The sequence below is a fragment of the Amphiura filiformis genome, unplaced genomic scaffold, assembly GCF_039555335.1.
Source record: "Amphiura filiformis unplaced genomic scaffold, Afil_fr2py scaffold_72, whole genome shotgun sequence".
Lineage (NCBI taxonomy): Eukaryota > Metazoa > Echinodermata > Ophiuroidea > Amphilepidida > Amphiuridae > Amphiura > Amphiura filiformis.
This window is the reverse complement of record NW_027305536.1, coordinates 248,542-272,071: the sequence shown is the minus strand read 5'-3', so window position 1 is coordinate 272,071 and position 23,530 is coordinate 248,542. Positions and strand designations below refer to the sequence as shown.

The 23,530-nt window shown below is 32.7% G+C and overlaps 1 protein-coding gene across 1 annotated transcript in view; it reads left to right on the top strand.

Annotated features, from left to right (window-relative positions):
• Positions 1-23,530, top strand: part of LOC140144687 (uncharacterized) — a 156,042-nt gene that overhangs the window by 75,922 nt on the left and 56,590 nt on the right. The window lies entirely within an intron of this gene.

Genomic DNA, 23,530 nt, shown 5'->3' with positions numbered 1-23,530 from the left:
TACTTAAAATGTTTGTATGTATTGAATGGAGTATACAGAACACTTGACACATAGGTATTTAATAGGCCCTATTTATGAACAAAATCAACACTTAAAGATGCGTAACCCGGTTGACAGCATCATCCAGACAATTTTTCTCATTGCTCATGAGGTTTTGGTATCATTTAAAAGATTATATTTTTCTCATTATCATCCTAAAATTTGACGATCCAATTCGATGTATTTCTGGAGAAATTGTGAACAAACAGGCGAATAGTGGTTTCTACCTCCGACATTCTGGGTAGGAAAGAATGAATCGGTGAATTCGAGCGGCCATTTACCAATTCACACGTCGAAATAAGTCCAAAAAAATAGAGGGCGCTGTAATGATATACGCCTAATACAAAGTAAAGTTATATATAAGGGGCGAAATAAATAAAAAACAAGACTATATCTAATTGTCAAGCATGATACGAGGAACATGAACAAATTTGAGGAAGCATGCATGTCCCCATTGAAGATTTAATGAATGAATGAATGAATGGATGGATGGGTGGATGGATGAATGAATGAATGAATTATTGAATGAATGAATGAATGAATTGTTGAATGAATGAATGAATGAATGAATGAATGATTAATTAATTAATTATTAATTAATTATTAATTTATTATTAATTAATTATTAATTAATTATTAATTAATTATTAATTAATTATTAATTAATTAATTATTAATTAATTATTAATTAATTATTAATTATTAATTATTAATTAATTATTAATTAATTATTAATTAATTATGGTAAAATAAAGATTTTTTTTTTCATTAAAAAATGGCTGCTCTATACTCAAAATTCAAAATGGCGACCAAAATGAATTATCTTATAGTTACAATTACTAGTACTTGAAAGGTATTTTCAAGACAATTGTTGTGAGCTGTCTAGTTACTAATTTGTGGACATGAAGAAGTCATTAAGGGGTGGGGTATGAACGTTTGGACAGTATTTATTGTGGGACATTAGAGCACATCAGACATATCGAATTGCATTCTGAATACAAAGAATGTCCTTCTGATATCAAATAATTTTGATTTTTTGAAATTCACAATGTAATACACATTTTATGGCAAATGATTAAAAATTGATATTTTTGATATTTAACAGTACTCGAAGTACGCTTTATAAATCTGATAAGTTATACTTAAAGTGTATGTAAGTGGGATGAAAAGCCGACGATCAATTGAAAATTTTGATCTTTCGTATTGAAGATATGTGACCGTACATCACGAATGAGCCGTAAATGTCCTCAATTGTATTCTGAGTTACAGTGTAAAATGGGCATGAAGGTCGTATTCATAGGTACCTCAATTTGGTGCTATGTGTACCTCATTTAATGAGATACACGTAGCACCACCGTGAATTCAGAGGTAAATTTTGGGTTGTTACACGGAATTCAAAGTAACCATATCCCAAGACCCATCGAGAGGAATATGATAGTTATTCAGAGCCAATCTGCATTCTGTTATTTCCAAAAGCCGACGATAAGAAAAAAAATTCAAAAAGGAGCACGACCAGATATCAGCATTAATTCCAAGGTAAGTTTAAATGCATTGAAACAATGCAATCACAAAATTTATAATATACTCGGGGAGCTAGGACCACTTTCTGTGCACCCCCACAGGACCAAACCAAACCAACTTTTTTAGGTTCCTGAGATGACCCCAAAACATAATCAGGATGTTCCCAAAAATATAAACTGGCCCCTTTGTCCTTCACATTTTCTCTTTCAACATTTGGTCAGAGGGCACATTTATTTTTCATTTTTTGTCAGGGGCACTCTGCCCCCTGCCCCACCCCCCTTGCTGGCTACGCTACTGTAAACGATTGGATTTCAATGAAGACTGAGTTTCCCAGTATGGTTGGTTAAGTTCTGATGGTTTTATTTATTTATTTATTTTTTTCATACGCAACTGAATACGGTTCACGGGCAGATGAAAAATAATGAAGTTCTTACCGTTTAAAGCGTTTGTTTAAGCAAGGCTCCCTGGCAAGAGAAGTCAGAAGTGGCTTGTCGAAAGGTATATCCTTAATTCAGAACACTGATAACCGGCGATGGCTAGGTACGTGTGAATTAAAGCTATCGGTGGAGCAATACTGAGTACGGTAAAAAATTGTGCGCACTGGTGGTACGAGTTCTTTATTCCAAAATAGCAATGGGCATTGTCAGATAGCATTTGGCGGTCCATAGTTATCCCCATGCCCAAGGGCTTGTTGCTTTTGAATAGAGATTTTTTGACCATGGACAAAAGAATCAGAACTGTGAGCTTTACTATAAATCATGTAAGTTCAATTCAATTATATAACCCAGGAATTTACTGGTTTCTGATATTCCACTTGAATAACTAGTTGCTTTTTTGTCGAAAAAGGGGGTGATTCAGTTGGGTTTCAGTTGGGCACAGGCCGAGAAAATGGGGGTCTAACAATTGAATATATGAATACAAAACCCACCCAAGTCCATACTTTGGCCAAATTGAGTTAAGCATGGGAAATTGTAGCTATACATAGGCATGTCATATGTATGAAAGAACAACTCAAATTCATCCTCTGTGTCTATTGAGCATGTGAAAAATAGCATGTATGAAAGAATCACCCAAGTACATGATTTAAGTCTTGTAACACATTGATTGAAATCCAGGATGTATAAAAATCCACTTGTAACACATTCATTGCTGGAGAGTGACTTTTGAAAAAAAAGGTTAAATCAAGGAAAGTGTGTGGTTTATATTACATGGCAGAATGCTTATCAACATTATACATACCTGTGTGCTTTATTTTGTATTATCTTACTAGTGGTAATCTCATTCCAACATTATTGTCTTTGTATATGATTCAAAAAACCACCCAAGTCCAGCATTTAAAATGAACCCCACGAAGTCCCTGAAATGCTAATCGTCATACCCAATACAGTTTAACCCACTCATTTGCACGTAAAACTTACCATATTGTATTGACCAGGTAAATCTTAACTGAAGGAATTCAAATGATACAAAGGTTTTTTTCTCAAAATCACTTCCCATGGACTTGGGTGGGTTTTGAATTCATGTATTCAATTGTTGGGTGTCATCATTGACCGTGAAATAGTAATAACTTTCTGGGCAAAGATGTGCTTAACTTTGCGTAAATTTTGCAATTTTGCAAACTTGCAGATTTGGCGTAAATTAAAAAAAAAATCATTTTGTGTAAGCTGATAAAAAATGTCGTCATTGGATGTAAGGGATGAAATCAAACTAAAAAAATATTGTCACGTATTCCTATGTAATAGCATGGTAATATTCGTATTGCGCGGACTTGGATGTCGACCTTTTCCCATGATACATCACGATTACATCGCAAACCGCTGGCGGCGCCCTTTAATTGCGAATAGCGAGAAATATTGGATACATACTGGGCCAAAGGATGTTATGGATGGCAATGATGGGTGCATGAAATGATTATGCAAGATTGGCAATAATTATGTGTCAGCTGTCTCTCCACCCCCTCCCAACACACCATTCATCAGCGCCAGTGACATAGGTCTATCAATACATGTATTGAGTATCTTTGGTCTAATTGTGCATACATACTGGGGCAGTTGATTCCCTGCCTCGAAAAGCAGAGATAAACTTTACAAACATTTGCGATTTAGCATTTTGGTCTGTTTTTGTCCTGAATTTTCTCGCGCCTCTCGCGCATCAGAAAATAACTATACAAAGGTGTATCGATACAGATATATCTTACTTCCATGATGTATATAGGTTCAGTGTAATGAATCACTGTTTCTAAACAATTCATATATTCATAACTCATATAATGACTAAAATATAATTTTGGAGATTAAGATAGTTATCATTAATAATTAATGAAAATCTTACCTGCTTTACGACACACAATAACTTGTCGCAACTAATGTTCCTTTTTTCCTCGTATGGCTGCCAATGTCATACATATATCAGTTCGGGGGCACTCGTAATTCACGGACGTCTCTGGTTTCAAAGACGGGTCAGTGATTTCACATACGGGAGTCAGTCTGTGATCCGGGTCTGTGATATCACATACGTCGAGCTTTGTTGACAGCTGGGCACTCGATGTAGCACATCGGAACGAAGCTGAGTGTATATAAGCTTTCCTACTCTCTAAATGTGAAAGAGTGAAAAACAGCTCAAAAAGAGTGGTTTTTCCACTCCTCCTTGGAGCTGTATGAGTGACCACTCCTTTTAGAGTGAAATTCACTCTTCAAAAGAGTGAGGAAATTCACTCGGAAAAAAAGAGTGAATAAAATCACTCTTTAGTGAGAGTGAATTTCACTCCAAAAGGAGTGGTCACTCATACAGCTCCAAAGAGGAGTGGAAAAACCACTCTTTTGAGTTAATAGCTCTGAAATAAAGAAGTGAATGAGACTGACAAAAAATAATCACAGAAATAGGCACAAAATGTTCATTCATTCATGTATTTTTGTGAGCAAAGGAATTACAACACAATAAGTGTTATTACATGTTAATTAAGATTAAAATGGTAATTTTGGCATGATTAAAAGCTTAGTGACGTAGGACTATGGGCCTAGCATCACACATGCAGATAGACGTGCTGCAGTATATAAACATGATAAATTAGAGACTGGTCAGAGATAACAGGCCTATGCTTTGGCCTGACCCTATAGCCTAAGCCTAGCTAGAGGCCTATTATAGTCCTCTGACTTTTGGCATCACACATGCAGATATAATGTGCTGCAGTATATAAACATGATAAATTAGAGACTGGTCAGAGATAACAGGCCTATGCTTTGGCCTGACCCTATAGCCTAAGCCTAGCTAGAGGCCTATTATAGTCCTCTGACTTTTGGCATCACACATGCAGATATAATGTGCTGCAGTATATAAACATGATAAATTAGAGACTGGTCAGAGATAACAGGCCTATGCTTTGGCCTGACCCTATAGCCTAAGCCTAGCTAGGTGTGGCCCGGCCTTGCTGCATGTGATCCTGTGGCTACTGGTATGTATAGCATGACTAGCGCATCGGACTCGGAGATGTGATCGGGTACATACTAACAATAAAAAGGCTGACGCAGTATAACAAACATTACAATTATTACACAAGTACACTCAATCATTTACAGGTTTATGAAGTAATAGGCCTACATGTACCAGGTATGCATAGCAGTGCATGAGTGTGCTACCGTAATGCCGGACCGACAATGTGAATCAATGTGTTCAACAAATGAAGAAGCTTCATGGGTACAATTATCACCTTTGAGACAGTAACATCAGATTTTTAGTTGTCGATTACAATCTGCAATGATTCAACATATAAATAAAATAGTTCAAAGTATACTTACCAACGAAAATATTGGCTATTTCTTCGCCAAACTGCTACTGACAACTCCACCGCCATTGCTGCAACGACTATTCGCCGAATGAATAATCACAATTTTTTCGTGGCTCTCAGCGTGAAAATCCGGCTTTCTGATTGGCTGTACGAGCTGTGGATTCACTCCGCAAAGAGTGATTGTAATTTCACTCTGAAATTGAGCGGTAATTTTGGATCACTCTGTAAGGAGTGAATCTAGATTGACCAAGTAGAAGCTTTTTTTCACTCTAAAAGAACGACTAACCGCTCGAATAGAGTGAGAATGAAATCACTCCAAGTTCCGAGTGAAATTTTCACTCTTTTACATTTAGAGAGTATGTTTAGCAAATATCTACATGTGCAACAATTATATCTATCTGTATGTGGAAATTCTGACAAATGGTCCCAGGACACACTTAGATTGCAATGGCCAAAATTAAATGTTTTGAAGTAAAAAAATCCCAAAATCCTAATTCATGAATGGGATAGTATTAGCAGGCACTCAACGTGGGCTAGCTACAACCCTGATAAGGCCTACTCACAAATTATTCACACTGCGCCAGCACGTTCACCAAAATTACTAACATCGTTTGCGACTGGGTTTTGAAGCTTTTTGAAACTAGGGAGTATGTGATTTATGAGACGTCTCCGAAATATGATACTGTTATGTGACATGACGCTTCAAGAGTATTCGATATCAGAGACGTCCGTGAATTATGAGTACCCCGAACTGATATAGAATACGGAATATATAGGCCTACATGTAGCAACATGTCTAGACCTGGTGATAACGTTTGAATAATCCGTTCGGAAAACGTTGCACAAACATGGCAAATACGTATCTGAAACGACATGGAATAGCTTGGATGTTGACACCATGGAATGTAAATTCTTCAAGGAGATGGTTGTCCAGCCAAGATTTCCCCATCGTGTCGTCTGACGATCGCCTTTAAGTATGAAACTCAGAGTAATGACTTCTATTCCTGAAGTTCTAAACTTTGAATTGTTATACGCTCTAACTTTTTGGGATTGAGCATCATTGTTGCCGGATGTTAATATAATGTCATAATCACGTATAAAGCACGTGGTTAAACCTGGTTTAAAAGTCATGAACTGACCCAGATCCCGGACCCAGATACAGCATTATCTACGGACGTCGTTAGTACGCAAATTTATGACGTTGTTTCGACGTATAAAGCACGTTATTACAACGCCGTCTAACTGTCATGGTCTGACCCCGATACAACGTAATCTATGGACGTCGTAATTACGTTAATTTGTGAACTCGTATTCGTATTGTGACAACGTTATTTTCGGACGTTGATATAACGTCATAGTGACGTCGAAACAACGTCATAATCAGGTTACATTAACGTTCGGGAATAACGTTTTCACAACACGTATACGAGTTCACAGATTTACGTACTTACAACGTCCATATACAGGGTATTGAAGATATGGATTTTTGTTACAACGTCCATATACAGTGTAGGCCTATTGAAGATATGGATTTTTTTCCCCAAAAAACCTAATTTTTTGTGTGTTTTGGAGAAAAAATCCATATGTGACCGTACACCACGAATGAGCCGTAAATGTCCTCAATTGTATTCTGAGTTACAGTGCAAAATGGGCATGAAGGTCATATTCATAGGTATTTGATATCATAAAGACTTTTTTTAACGCCATTCGATATGTCTGATATATGCTCTCAGGTCCCACAAAAATACTGTGCAAACGTTGCTATCCGAGTCATTAACTATGACATTTTATTATTTTTCTTAGAATGTGTGGATGTTTTTAGCGGTTGTACCGACCGAAATAAAATGAAATGTGTATTGTATGCAAGTTTCAGAAACTTGTGTCCTGCATTGTGTGGAGATTGTACACCAGGTAAGAAACAAATTTGTACCTTTTTTGCACTAATTAATATTAAACGTGACCTGCCACAGCGTAATAAGCATAAAGTCGCAAGTTGGTATTTTCGAGACATTTAGGCTGACTGTCTGTATGTCCTTTGTGTTAATACCCCGAAAGTTATTTTTCACGGCCAATGACACCCAATTCTAAGCATTTCTACACATAATGGCCCACATTTTCTTTTTTTTGACAAAATCGCCACCGAGTGACTCCTAGTGTTGTACACCCCCCCTCCCTCGATGCGGGCACAACGGGCCATTCAAGAAGGAAACAAAAGAAAACCAACGCATGTATACCATTTTAACTCTGATGTAGCAGTGATGTTAACGCGTTGAGGCAACTATTTCGTGCATCTTTAAGGGCGTGTGTACGCCAGCGCTTTGAGCGAACGGGCGATTTGCAGCTGCGCCCAATGAAATTCGCACTGACGTCACTGCCGGGCGTGACTGCCACATCAAGGTGGAAAATTGTATAGGCAGGGCGTTTCGAAACTACCAACTTGCGAGTTTACGCTCATTTCGTGGTCGCAGGTCACAAATTAGCATGTGTGAATAAGTACAATGAAATGTGCAATAAATTTCGAATAATTGTAATCATTAAAATGTACGATGCCCCTAAAAATGTGGAGTTTGGAAAACAGGTAAGAAAAGCATTTTAATCATTCTTATATAATATGATGTCTAGTCCCATATTATCATGATTATAAAACTTATGCTCTACCAATAAACATGGGCTGAATTTTTGATCAACATTTTGGCCAAAAAATGTATGTATGCTAGATACGGCACGATTTAGGGTCGAAAAAAAACCGGACATGTTTTGAAAAGAAACCCTAATACCTCATACTCATTTGATACACTAAACAATATACCGTATAATGCGGGATAAAGTAAAAGACAAAATACAAAACTTAATATAAAGATTCTAACTTTTCAATAAATTTGTAATTTAAATTTTTTAGATTTACAAACCCTAATAAAACAAAGTCAAACATAAGAATTTCTAGATGCTTCTTTTCAATGCTTATTTTCCATTCTCATAATTTTCCTCATAATACAATTTAAAAAAAAGAAATGGATTTACAGATCCTAATAAAACAAAGTCAAACATAAGAATGACTTTTTTCTAGATGCTTATTTTCAATTCTTATAATTTTCCTCATAATACAATGAAAAACAAAAGAAATATATTTACAGATCCTAAAAAAACAAAGTCAAACATAAGAAGGACTTTTTTAGATGCTTATTTTCAATTCTTATCATTTTCCTCATAATATATACAATGTAAAACAAAAGAAATAGATTTGCAAACCCTAATAAAACAAAGTCAAACATAAGAATAACTTTTTCTAGATGCTCATTTTCAATTCTCATAATTTTCCTCATAATACAATGAAAAACAAAAGAAATGTATTTATATATCCTAATAAAACAAAGTCAAACATAATGACTTTTTTCTAGATACTTATTTTCAATTCTCATAATTTTCCTCATAATACAATAAAAAACAAAAGAAATGGATTTACAGATCCTAATAAAACAAAGTCAAACATAAGAAAAAAAATTTCTAGATGCTTATTTTCAATTCTCATAATTTTCCTCATAATATAATGAAAAACAAAAGAAATATATTTACAGATCCTAATAAAGCAAAGTCAAACATAAGAATGACTTTTTTCTAGATGCTTATTTTCAATTCTCATAATTTTCCTCATAATACAAGGAAAAACAAAAGAAATATATTTACATATCCTAATAAAACAAAGTCAAACATAAGAATGACTTTTTTCTAGATACTTATTTTCAATTCTCATAATTTTCCTCATAATACAATAAAAACAAAAGAAATGGATTTACAAATCCTAATAAAACAAAGTCAAACATAAGAATGACTTTTTTCTAGATGCTTATTTTCAATTCTCATAATTTTCCTCATAATATAATGAAAAACAAAAGAAATATATTTACAGATCCTAATAAAACAAAGTCAAACATAAGAATGACTTTTTTCTAGATGCTCATTTTCAATTCTCATAATTTTCCTCATAATACAATAAAAAACAAAAGAAATGGATTTACATATCCTAATAAAACAAAGTCAAACATAAGAATGACATTTTTAGATGCTTATTTTCAATTCTCATAATTTTCCTCATAATATAATGAAATACAAAAGAAATATATTTACAGATCCTAATAAAACAAAGTCAAACATAAGGATGACTTTTTCTAGATGCTTATTTTCAATTCTCATAATTTTTCTCATAATACAATGAAAAACAAAAGAAATATATTTACATATCCTAATAAAACAAAGTCAAACATAAGAATGACTTTTTTTCTAGATGCTTATTTTCAATTCTCATGATTTTCCTCATAATACAATAAAAAACAAAAGAAATGGATTTACAGATCCTAATAAAACAAAGTCAAAATAACGACATTTCTCTAGATGCTTATTTTCAATTCTCATAATTTTCGTCATAATATAATGAAAAACAAAAGAAATATATTTACAGATCCTAATAAAACAAAGTCAAACATAAGAATGACTTTTTTCTAGATGCTCATTTTCAATTCTCATAATTTTCCTCATACAATAAAAAACAAAAGAAATGGATTTACAGATCCTAATAAAACAAAGTCAAACATAAGAATGACTTTTTTCTAGATGCTTATTTTCAATTTCAATTTTCCTCATAATATAATGAAAAACAAAAGAAATATATTTACATATCCTAATAAAACAAAGTCAAACATAACAATAACTTTTTTCTAGATGCTTATTTTCAATTCTCATCATTTTTATCATAATAGAATGAAAATCAAAAGAAATATTTTTATTCTTTTTTAATTATTCTTATGTTTGACTTTGTTTTATTAGGGTTTGTAAAGTTATTGCTTTTGTTTTTCATTGTATTATGAGGAAAATTGTGAGAATTGAAAATAAGCATCTAGAAAGAAGTTATTCGTATGTTTGACTTTGTTTTATAAGGGGTTATAAATCTAAATTCTCGTTATTTTCCTCATAATACAATGAAAAACAAAAGAAATATATTTACATTTTCTAATAAAACAAAGTCAAACATAAGAATGACTTTTTTTCTAGATGCTGATTTTCAATTCTCATAATTTTCCTCATAATACAATAAAAAACAAAAGAAATGGATTTACAGATCCTAATAAAACAAAGTCAAACATAAGAATGACTTTTTTCTAGATGCTCATTTTCAATTCTCATAATTTTCCTCATAATACAATAAAAAACAAAAGAAATGGATTTACAGATCCTAATAAAACAAAGTCAAACATAAGAATGACTTTTTTCTAGATGCTTATTTTCAATTCTCATAATTTTCCTCATAATATAATGAAAAACAAAAGAAATATATTTACATATCCTAATAAAACAAAGTCAAACATAACAATAACTTTTTTCTAGATGCTTATTTTCAATTCTCATAATTTTTATCATAATAGAATGAAAATCAAAAGAAATATTTTTTATTCTTTTTTAATTATTCTTATGTTTGACTTTGTTTTATTAGGGTTTGTAAAGCTATTGCTTTTGTTTTTCATTAGATTATGAGAAAATTAGAGAATTGAAAATAAGCATCTAGAAAGAAGTTATTCGTATGTTTGACTTTGTTTTATAAGGGGTTATAAATCTAAATTCTCGTAATTTTCCTCATAATACAATGAAAAACAAAAGAAATATATTTACAGGTCCTAATAAAACAAAGTCAAACATAAGAATGACTTTTTTTCAAGATGCTTATTTTCAATTCTCATAATTTTCCTCATAATACAATGAAAAACAAAAGAAATATATTTACATATCCTAATAAAACAAAGTCAAACATAAGAATGACTTTTTTCTAGATACTTATTTTCAATTCTAATAATTTTCCTCATAATACAATAAAAAACAAAAGAAATGGATTTACAAATCCTAATAAAACAAAGTCAAACATAAGAATGACTTTTTCTAGATGCTTATTTTCAATTCTCATAATTTTCCTCTTAATATAATGAAAAACAAAAGACATATATTTACAGATCCTAATAAAACAAAGTCAAACATAAGAATGACTTTTTCTAGATGCTCATTTTCAATTCTCATAATTTTCCTCATAATACAATAAAAAACAAAAGAAATGGATTTACATATCCTAATAAAACAAAGTCAAACATAAGAATGACTTTTTTCTAGGTGCTTATTTTCAATTCTCATAATTTTCCTCATAATATAATGAAAAACAAAAGAAATATATTTACAGATCCTAATAAAACAAAGTCAAACATAAGAATGACTTTTTCTAGATGCTCATTTTCAATTCTCATAATTTTCCTCATAATACAATAAAAAACAAAAGAAATGGATTTACATATCCTAATAAAACAAAGTCAAACATAAGAATGACATTTTTTAGATGCTTATTTTCAATTCTCATAATTTTCCTCATAATATAATGAAAAACAAAAGAAATATATTTACAGATCCTAATAAAACAAAGTCAAACATAAGAATGAATTTTTTTCTAGATGCTTATTTTCAATTCTCATGATTTTCCTCATAATACAATAAAAAACAAAAGAAATGGATTTACAGATCCTAATAAAACAAGTCAAACATAAGAACGACATTTTTCTAGATGCTTATTTTCAATTCATAATTCTCGTCATAATATAATGAAAAACAAAAGAAATATATTTACAGATCCTAATAAAACAAAGTCAAACATAAGAATGACTTTTTTCTAGATGCTCATTTTCAATTCTCATAATTTTCCTCATAATACAATAAAAACAAAAGAAATGGATTTACAGATCCTAATAAAACAAAGTCAAACATAAGAATGACTTTTTTCTAGATGCTTATTTTCAATTCTCATAATTTTCCTCATAATATAATGAAAAACAAAAGAAATATATTTACATTTTCTAATAAAACAAAGTCAAACATAAGAATGACTTTTTTTCTAGATGCTTATTTTCAATTCTCATAATTTTCCTCATAATACAATGAAAAACAAAAGAAATATATTTACATATCCTAATAAAACAAAGTCAAACATGCATAGGCGTGTAACCTATTAATTATCTAAATAAAATATAACGTTTAAAATCTATAACCAACAAAACGAACATTCTAGCAGCATCCAGAACGGGGGGAGGGGGGTGGGGTACGATTTACTCAAATTGGGTTCGGTGATATGTGGCCATATAAATTGACCTACATGTTTCAACTCCCTCTCATCAAATGACCCTCTTTTCAAGAATTTTGAAAACATTTCTGATAATCCCTTACTGAATGCGGGACTGAATGACCCGATTTAAGTTCTCTAAAACTTCATTAGGCCTATTATCCTTCTAATATAATGAAAAACAAAAGAAATATATTTACATTTTCTAATAAAACAAAGTCAAACATAAGAATGACTTTTTTTCTAGATGCTTATTTTCAATTCTCATAATTTTCCTCATAATACAATAAAAAACAAAAGAAATGGATTTACAGATCCTAATAAAACAAAGTCAAACATAAGAATGACTTTTTTCTAGATGCTCATTTTCAATTCTCATAATTTTCCTCATAATACAATAAAAAACAAAAGAAATGGATTTACAGATCCTAATAAAACAAAGTCAAACATAAGAATGACTTTTTTAGATGCTTATTTTCAATTCTAATCATTTTCCTCATAATATAATGAAAAACAAAAGAAATATATTTACATATCCTAATAAAATAAAGTCAAACATAACAATAACTTTTTTCTAGATGCTTATTTTCAATTCTCATAATTTTTATCATAATAGAATGAAAATCAAAAGAAATATTTTTTATTCTTTTTTAATTATTCTTATGTTTGACTTTGTTTTATTAGGGTTTGTAAAGCTATTGCTTTTGTTTTTTCATTGTATTATGAGGAAAATTGTGAGAATTGAAATTAAGCATCTAGAAAGAAGTTATTCGTATGTTTGACTTTGTTTTATAAGGGGTTATAAATCTAAATTCTCGTAATTTTCCTCATAATACAATGAAAAACAAAAGAAATATATTTACAGGTCCTAATAAAACAAAGTCAAACATAAGAATGACTGTTTTTCCAGATGCTTATTTTCAATTCTCATAATTTTCCTCATAATACAATGAAAAACAAAAGAAATATATTTACATATCCTAATAAAACAAAGTCAAACATAAGAATGACTTTTTCTAGATACTTATTTTCAATTCTAATAATTTTCCTCATAATACAATAAAAAACAAAAGAAATAGATTTACAAATCCTAATAAAACAAAGTCAAACATAAGAATGACTTTTTCTAGATGCTTATTTTCAATTCTCATAATTTTCCTCTTAATATAATGAAAAACAAAAGACATATATTTACAGATCCTAATAAAACAAAGTCAAACATAAGAATGACTTTTTCTAGATGCTCATTTTCAATACTCATAATTTTCCTCATAATACAATAAAAAACAAAAGAAATGGATTTACATATCCTAATAAAACAAAGTCAAACATAAGAATGACTTTTTCTAGGTGCTTATTTTCAATTCTCATAATTTTCCTCATAATATAATGAAAAACAAAAGAAATATATTTACATATCCTAATAAAACAAAGTCAAACATAACAATAACTTTTTTCTAGATGCTTATTTTCAATTCTCATAATTTTTATCATAATAGAATGAAAATCAAAAGAAATATTTTTATCCTTTTTTATTTATTTTTATGTTTGACTTTGTTTTATTAGGGTTTGTAAAGCTATTGCTTTTGTTTTTCAATGTATTATGAGGATAATTTTGTGAATTGAAATTAATCATCTAGAAAGAAGTTATTCGTATGTTTGACTTTGTTTTATAAGGGGTTATAAATCTAAATTCTCGTAATTTTCCTCATAATACAATGAAAAACAAAAGAAATATATTTACAGGTCCTAATAAAACAAAGTCAAACATAAGAATGACTTTTTTTCCAGATGCTTATTTTCAATTCTCATAATTTTCCTCATAATACAATGAAAAACAAAAGAAATATATTTACATATCCTAATAAAACAAAGTCAAACATAAGAATGACTTTTTTTCTAGATACTTATTTTCAATTCTAATAATTTTCCTCATAATACAATAAAAAACAAAAGAAATGGATTTACAAATCCTAATAAAACAAAGTCAAACATAAGAATGACTTTTTTCTAGATGCTTATTTTCAATTCTCATAATTTTCCTCTTAATATAATGAAAAACAAAAGACATATATTTACAGATCCTAATAAAACAAAGTCAAACATAAGAATGACTTTTTTCTAGATGCTCATTTTCAATTCTCATAATTTTCCTCATAATACAATAAAAAACAAAAGAAATGGATTTACATATCCTAATAAAACAAAGTCAAACATAAGAATGACTTTTTTCTAGGTGCTTATTTTCAATTCTCATAATTTTCCTCATAATATAATGAAAAACAAAAGAAATATATTTACAGATCCTAATAAAACAAAGTCAAACATAAGAATGACTTTTTTCTAGATGCTCATTTTCAATTCTCATAATTTTCCTCATAATACAATAAAAAACAAAAGAAATGGATTTACATATCCTAATAAAACAAAGTCAAACATAAGAATGACATTTTTAGATGCTTATTTTCAATTCTCATAATTTTCCTCATAATATAATGAAAAACAAAAGAAATATATTTACAGATCCTAATAAAACAAAGTCAAACATAAGAATGACTTTTTCTAGATGCTTATTTTCAATTCTCATAATTTTCCTCATAATACAATGAAAAACAAAAGAAATATATTTACATATCCTAATAAAACAAAGTCAAACATAAGAATGAATTTTTTTCTAGATGCTTATTTTCAATTCTCATGATTTTCCTCATAATACAATAAAAAACAAAAGAAATGGATTTACAGATCCTAATAAAACAAGTCAAACATAAGAACGACATTTTTCTAGATGCTTATTTTCAATTCTCATAATTCTCGTCATAATATAATGAAAAACAAAAGAAATATATTTACAGATCCTAATAAAACAAAGTCAAACATAAGAATGACTTTTTTCTAGATGCTCATTTTCAATTCTCATAATTTTCCTCATAATACAATAAAAAACAAAAGAAATGGATTTACAGATCCTAATAAAACAAAGTCAAACATAAGAATGACTTTTTTCTAGATGCTTATTTTCAATTCTCATAATTTTCCTCATAATATAATGAAAAACAAAAGAAATATATTTACATTTTCTAATAAAACAGTCAAACATAAGAATGACTTTTTTCTAGATGCTTATTTTCAATTCTCATAATTTTCCTCATAATACAATGAAAAACAAAAGAAATATATTTACATATCCTAATAAAACAAAGTCAAACATGCATAGGCGTGTAACCTATTAATTATCTAAATAAAATATAACGTTTAAAATCTATAACCAACAAAACGAACATTCTAGCAGCATCCAGAACGGGGGGAGGGGGGTGGGGTACGATTTACTCAAATTGGGTTCGGTGATATGTGGCCATATAAATTGACCTACATGTTTCAACTCCCTCTCATCAAATGACCCTCTTTTCAAGAATTTTGAAAACATTTCTGATAATCCCTTACTGAATGCGGGACTGAATGACCCGATTTAAGTTCTCTAAAACTTCATTAGGCCTATTATCCTTCTAAGTTTTCAACAACAAAATTAAATTTTTTAAATGTTGACCTAAAAATTTCCCCCGTCTCATGGAAAAACCCTCTTATTTGATAAACTTTTCCCCAATCTCACGGCCCACTTTTTTCCGTGCCTTCTCACCAAATAACCCTCTTTTGGTGTCGAGTCTCTCACTGAAAGACCCTTGAGTTTCGAACTGGTGTCCGCACATCCCCGTCACTCAATGACTCGTCAAACCCTCAACGGTGGGAGGAGTTGGGCACCAAGTTGCATAATGACTTTATTGATGTTGAAATTAACCCACGGTCTCGAATTCCTTAAGCCACGGCACCCACCTGATATTCAAAGGTTATTATAGTCAGGTAGCAAACTAAATTCCGTGACCATTTTGAATTTTTGGCGGCCATTTTGAATTTTTAAATCATCAATATTGATGCTACTGCATGCCAACATGACAAAACTACTATAACAAGCCTAAAACAATTGCTACTGTGCCAATAAAATCACATTGGGAAGGGGCAGTTTGACAAATATTGGAAATATTTTACCAAAATGGACGCCATTTTGAAAAACAAGATGACCGCCTTCTGTCTGCTGCATCTGGATTTTTGTAAACATGTATCAATATGTAACTTGGGAACTTGCTAGCATAGGTGGCACATTGTCTTCATCAAAAGGCCACGGGACTTATAAACTTGCTCCCCGGCTATTACTAACAAAATTAAAAAATATCAAGTATAAACATGTAACATTCACTAAAAACAATGATGAAAGGAACAACTAGTTTATTAAACTTAAGACTAGGGTCAAATTTAAGTTTAAAGTTGGTCGAATCTTGTTTAAAAGAAACCTCGCCACATTTCGCCGTAGAAGTGATATACTTGATATAACAGGATAACTTTCCACAGCGACAGATGAAAACAATTTTTGAATGTATTGCCATGCACTAGACGTACGCTGTGCCAGTCTGCATCGCACTATAGACCCATACCTGTACGATTGTTGTCTTCGAAAAGAGCAGCATTATATTCAATCTATGATTCTACACATACACAGACATGACAGGTGAGGAGTGCAGTCTACTTATAGTGCCGGGCAATACATTCCAAAATTGTTTTCACCTATGGCTATATGGTAATTAATCCTATTACATCACTACTTCTACGGCTAAGTCTTCTAGTCATTACAATTAGTTTGCGCAACTTTATGCAACTTTGCATTAACATTGAGTAACTTTGCGCAACTTTATGCAACTTTGTACAACTTTGAACAATTTTGCGCAAATGTGTTGAATATTTGGCAACTTGGGCATTGTTTCTTTATGCCAATTATTTTCCGACATTAGGTAACGTTGAGGAATGATGCAAAAGGAGCGTTCTGGAATGATGCTGTGTGTAAAATCCCATGAAAAGCAGTCCATTTAAACGTTTAGTGTGTCAATCTTGAGAGCATGCCAAGTGCTTGTCATAATCAAAAAGAATTAATCAAAAATCTCATTTCCTTTTTGAATTATGAGTTTTTTAAACTTTTAGCCAAAATGACCAAAATTGTCTGACAATTATTAGGGATTTTCTGAAAATTTATAAAATTTCGGTTTTTGCTAAATTTTTTAAATTGTATTTTTAGGTTTTAAATGCAAAAGAACAGTTCTGTAACCGAAGTCAACAAAAAACATTAAAATGTGTGTTTATTGGTCTCTTATAGCTGTTTTTATTCGTTCCCGTTTTTCTTCCTTCCCCCCCTTTTTTTTGCCCCCCTCTGCGTTTGCCGCCCTAGGCGACCGCCTTAGCTGGCCTTATGGTCGCAACGGCCCTGTGTAGGCCTACAGTTGTAAACATTTAGGGCGCGTACTAAGCGACGACGTCACCTTAGCATCCCTCAAAACTTCCCCTGGTATTTCAAAGAAACACCATTCATTCCATTTGCATATTCCTTGCATTTGTTCGTAAGCCATACATGATATTTACCTACATGATGTAATTGTATCTTCAGATATGGTCCATAATAAATTTATTATGAAATAGGCCTACATAAAGCCGTCATTGGTGATGTAAGCACATTGGCACGTCCCCCTAAATTTATGGTGGAAATCCAAAGAGAAGAAAGAATAAAACCAAAATGCTCCATCTGCCGAAAAGGAATCAACCAGGTTTTGCGCCAAAAATATGGTAAAATTGCACAATTTTGCGCGCTTCGTGCGCATTGGCCAAGTAATACCAATATTCCAAATTTTGGGGCGAATTTACACTAAGGGCATGATCACATCAGGCACTTTTGATGTAGGGACGTGGAGTCGACCCTACATCGAAACTACTTCCCCATGTAGTGTGAACACAAAGTAAGTGGATTCGATCCTACATCAACAATGTGGATCGAAACTACCTGGTTGAGGTAGTTTCGACCCTAGGAGGTGGGTTAAATTTCGTAATGTGAACGCGATAATGTGGAGTCGATCTAGATCGACTCCACATATACCGGAAGTGGCTGTGGTCGTACGGGCCGAAATGGTGAACATCAATGGAACAAAACGAACTGTATTCACTGGAAATTGACTTCATGACATTCAGATGCTAAAAATATTTCAGTCCACAGCATGCTCAACATAAGCTTACATAAATTACTTGTTTTACGATCAGACAGGCCGTGTTACGGGCAATCCCAGATAAATGGCCTATGGTTCTGTATTCGGCGTTGGTCGATAACCGCCGCAATGTTACCGCTAATCGCTTCTCTGGCGGGGTGATGGCTTTACGAAATTTGGTATCTATGCTGCGTGGTAACGGCGCTTTACTTCCGGGTCGTTCTAACATCCGGGTATGTGGATTCGCTCCACTTACGTCATAACCCACTTTCGATGTAGATTAGCTTGGTAGTGTGAACGCAAACTCAATGTGAATTCGATGTGGATCGACACCACTTCACTACCTAGGTACGAACCCACATTGTGTAATGTGAACTTGCCCTTAGAGAATTAATGGTTTCCTCGCAGATACGATTCTTACTAATTTGGGGCATTGGTTTTAAATTTTCCGATGAACGTGTTTTTCAACCATTTGTTTTACCGATATGGACATTCTTACGATTCAAACGAGCCATTAATTTGCTAATATTCGACAAGTTGTCCACCTGGCTCGAAAACCGGGACAAAATTGACCAAAAGTTGCAATGTTCAACTTTCATTGACCCGGTTTTAGGCCACAATTGTCCTCACTTGGCCCATCTCAGCATTATAATTTGCCAAATTTGTTCAAGTAAAGTCATTAATTTTTAAGCAGCGTGTCACCGGGACGATTGGGAATGAGGGTGTGCAAATTTACTTGCTCCCTGCACTCGCAATGGACCTATATGATTATCTAGACCATTAAAGATTTGCAAATTGGGATCCCCAAAATTCGGCATAGCATGTGCAGTGTGTGTGTGTGTGTGGGGGGGGGTGGCAGACCATGAAGGGTGGGGCGATCTTTGGCAGGCCGAGGGATGAGGGCAAACATTTTTGGCACGCCGTTTTAGAAATTTTGCTCTCATAATTATTGCACAGCCCCTTAATATCTGCTGCGACTCGACTATCTTGCAAACACCGATGGTTTGCTTTTCCAACTTGCTGTTTTAGACTGGTTCTATTTTAGAAATGTGTGCTTATTTAAGCATCTAGCGGCAAGTTCACGTGAACACGGTTGTTTGATGGGATCATTTATTAGTTTTTCAAACAAAACATCATGTATAACCAAATTTTAGGCTATATGGCTAAAAGTGATATCGTGCTAATGTATAGGCCTACAGATGCTTTTGAGTCGTTCTCAACTTTAATTTCCAAAATTTGTACAAAAATCTTTTTCAAAATCAAAATTATTCACTTTTATAATAATTTTTTAAGCTTTTCGGATATAAAATGTATCTTTTTATGACAAAATTGGTGGCGCTATTTAGTTACTGGAAATTACCCAGGCCTGAAATTACCCTTTCAAGCTTTTAATACAAATAATTCCTTTTATTGTTTGATAAAATATGTTTATAAAATTTCCTTGTTGTTTGTTTCACCCATTCCAGCTGTTTTAATGGCGGTATTAATCACCTAACTCTTGTAAATAAAGAAATATGATTTAGGATAAATAGCGCCATCTATAGTTTGCATTTAGTTAATAATGAAGCCAATTCTATATACATCAAACAGCCGTGTGAAAGCTGCATGGCAACCAAATTATTTTGGTAAATTCAGGTATACTGAATTCAGAAATGTTGTCTGCCAAGCTATATTGGAACCCCGTTACCCTTAAAAACGAACCCCAATAATGCTCCAAATTCACTTATGAATATGTCAAATTATTCGTCTGGGTCTAAGGATCACAAAAATGTAACGTATTTGCCATTTGCACGTAGGACATACAGTAACCAAGTTACGTGGCTCAACAGGTCCAAGGTCAATTTTAATGTTATACCGTGTGAAAAATTAAAGTTGCTCCGATTTCCGTAAAAATGGATGCAAACTGTTCCACGTGTTCAAAGGATTCAGGAAAAGAATAGTTTTTACTATCTGCGATGTCAAGTTCAGAAGATAGATGATAAATAAATGCAAATTCCATTGAATCCTATGCAATCCTACATATCTTATAACTCATTGCTATGCTGTGGACATCGCATATAGTGCAAACTATTCTTTTTCTGAAACCTCTAAGCTAGGCGAACAATTTGCCTCAACTTTTACGAGAATTGGAACAACTTTGACTTTTGACCCATACACCACAACAAGCAAGTCGACCCATGACCTCTTGTGCCCCATAACTTTTTAACGATGTCGTACACGCACAAACATTACATTTCTGGGATCCGTGGGACCAGACGCATAATCATGATAATTTTAACAAGTTTGAAAATTGTATTAGAATAAAATGAATTTTTGCCCCCCTAAGATCCTGTGGGTAATTTGGGGGTCTTTTTGAGGGTCACGGTCTCAAAACATTGCTTGGCAGACAGCAGATTCGAGTTCAGCATCAACAAATTTACAAAAATAAGCTGCTTGTCAACTTTTACACAAACTTGCCGCTAGGAACGCGATTTTTCCAAAATAAAACCAGTAAGTTTCAAAAATTGACCTCCAAAATACTGCAAACTTTTGGCCGTATTCATTTGTCCTAGTTTCACGGTCATTGGTTTTAGGAACAATAACACGAAATCTGTTCATTATATTGTTAATCTGGGGATTGGATCATTGAACCTTGAGATCGCGGGAGATATCTCACGCGATCTGTTCATTATATATTCCTATTCAATTTTGCACAAATGACTATATACACACTAAAAACTACGGGGTTATATTTTCCGTGGTCATTTTGAATTGATCACGTTCGGGGTTGTTTTGACCCTTCAAGGGGGTTGTACTGTTTTAATTTGACCACATTCACGAGGTCATTTTAGCCACGACGAACGTGGTCAAAAACTTAGTGGTCATTTTGCCGATACCGTCGCGCATTGATATCAGTTTCAATCTTCCGCTTTGAAAATTTCAATTCATAAATGAGTTTAAACATGAGCTGCAATTAATGTTTTTTGATTAGTGGTAAAGTGGCATAATCTTAAAGTAATACACTAGGAAAGTTTTAAAAACAAACATTTATGCCCTAATTCATATTAAATCCTAATTTAGGCCTACATGTAGCTTGTGTATTAGATTGTCTATGACAAATGAGCAGGATCTGCCTTTTTATGAAGATTTAAATTGGTTGAGCTTTCAAAATGTAGGCCTATTACATTTCAAAAACGCCAAGCACTTTTTGAGCTGGTGTTTAGCTGTGTGACCTATTGTACTATTCCATTTAAAATCCACACTACCCCTATGGACGATTTTGGAAATATCTGCCACAGGGGGAGTATTAATTTCAAATGAGCACATTAAGCAGCTCCATTTGAATTTCATACACTCTCTGAGAAAGATTCAACCTGAATTTTCCCCTGAGGGAGAGCCAGTTTCAAATGGAGCTGCTAATGAGCTAATTCCAATTGAAATTCATACTGTCTCCCTCTGTGGAAGACATTTCCAAAATCTTTCACAGGGGTAGTGTGGATTTTAAATGAAATAGCCCATTGCTTGATCTAGTCAGCAATTTTCTGTAAAAAGTCACTGGACTCTGTATGTTTTCTCTGCACTGGCTGTCTATAATTATCAGACTTACAGAAACTTACAGAACTAAGTGTAAAATTTGAAGGGCCAAGTCGCTCTCAAGTCAAGAAAATTACGTTTTCCAGGACCCTGCACTTACACCATATCCTGATATTACACGAGACCATACCAGCCATATGAATGTGATTTTATATCCTGTAATATGCTAGTTTTTTAACCTCACGTTTTCAAACGGAAAAATCCTCTCCTGCACACCATTAACCGTTCGCTACCAATTTCGGTAGACCAACATATACATGGAATACTTTCTGCACGATATGTAAGGTCAACACCACTCTCAATTTGAAATCATAGGCGTAGTTCCGGGGGGGGGGGGGGGTCCATACAATCATCCCCGCCCCCAATGTTGATGCCTGATAATGGGTTTCTGACCAAATTAAACTCGTATTTTGCCCATTTTAGCCCCAAAAGTGCAAATTTTCGCTCGCATCGCGCGCATTGCTTCTACTTCCACACCATATTTCATCAGTTAAGCATGCAATTTTACCATAAACTTATTCAGTCACTAAAAGGTGCTGGATTGACTTTACTTGAAATGTTAAAACGACAGCAGAATAAATGTACAGTGTTTGATACAATCCATGTGAAAGGTGGTGTATGATGCAATTTTTTATAAAATTACTATAACCTAGTGGTTCAAAATGGTACAAAATAGACCTCAACAACACAAAATCATGTCATCACATCTTCCCAGCAAACACAAAAATGTATTTATAACGTTTGAAACATGTTATATTTTTGGATTTAGATAAAAACGTTTAAATAACATTTAATGTTAGGTTATATAAAGGTTATGGAAACGTTTTAAAATGTTAAACACACTAAATCATGACAATATTTTTAAAATGTTTTCAAAATCTGACTGTAAAATATTTCTTGCAAACATTTTTTGCCAAATATTTTGTCGACACTTAAATATCATTAAATTAGAATATTTATATCGTCCGTTTATATGACCCGACATTTGAATTTTTTGGCAACCTTTTGCGAATGATGTCGAAAATGTTTTGTTTGCTGGGTTGATCATGTCATTTTCAACCAGATCCTTTGTGACTGACATATTCTATAAAGAAAATATATGGTGTATACATGCAATTTAGATCTTTTTCCTATGCTTTTATATAGAACTTACATTTGAGTATACATTCTCCAATACTGACTGCTCAGTGCCGAAATTGGGTAAGTGCAATAGCTGCCCGGTGAACATTTGGCAATTTATAGTCTGTATATCTACCTCGAGTCATCGGCACTAGCTTTGAAGTTCAGCATGTGCTGCATTGCCAATAGCATAGTTTCTTACGCGTACATATGCGACACATTGATCACACGCGTAAAAGTATGTACAGGCACCAAGTAATGCTAAGCTAACGC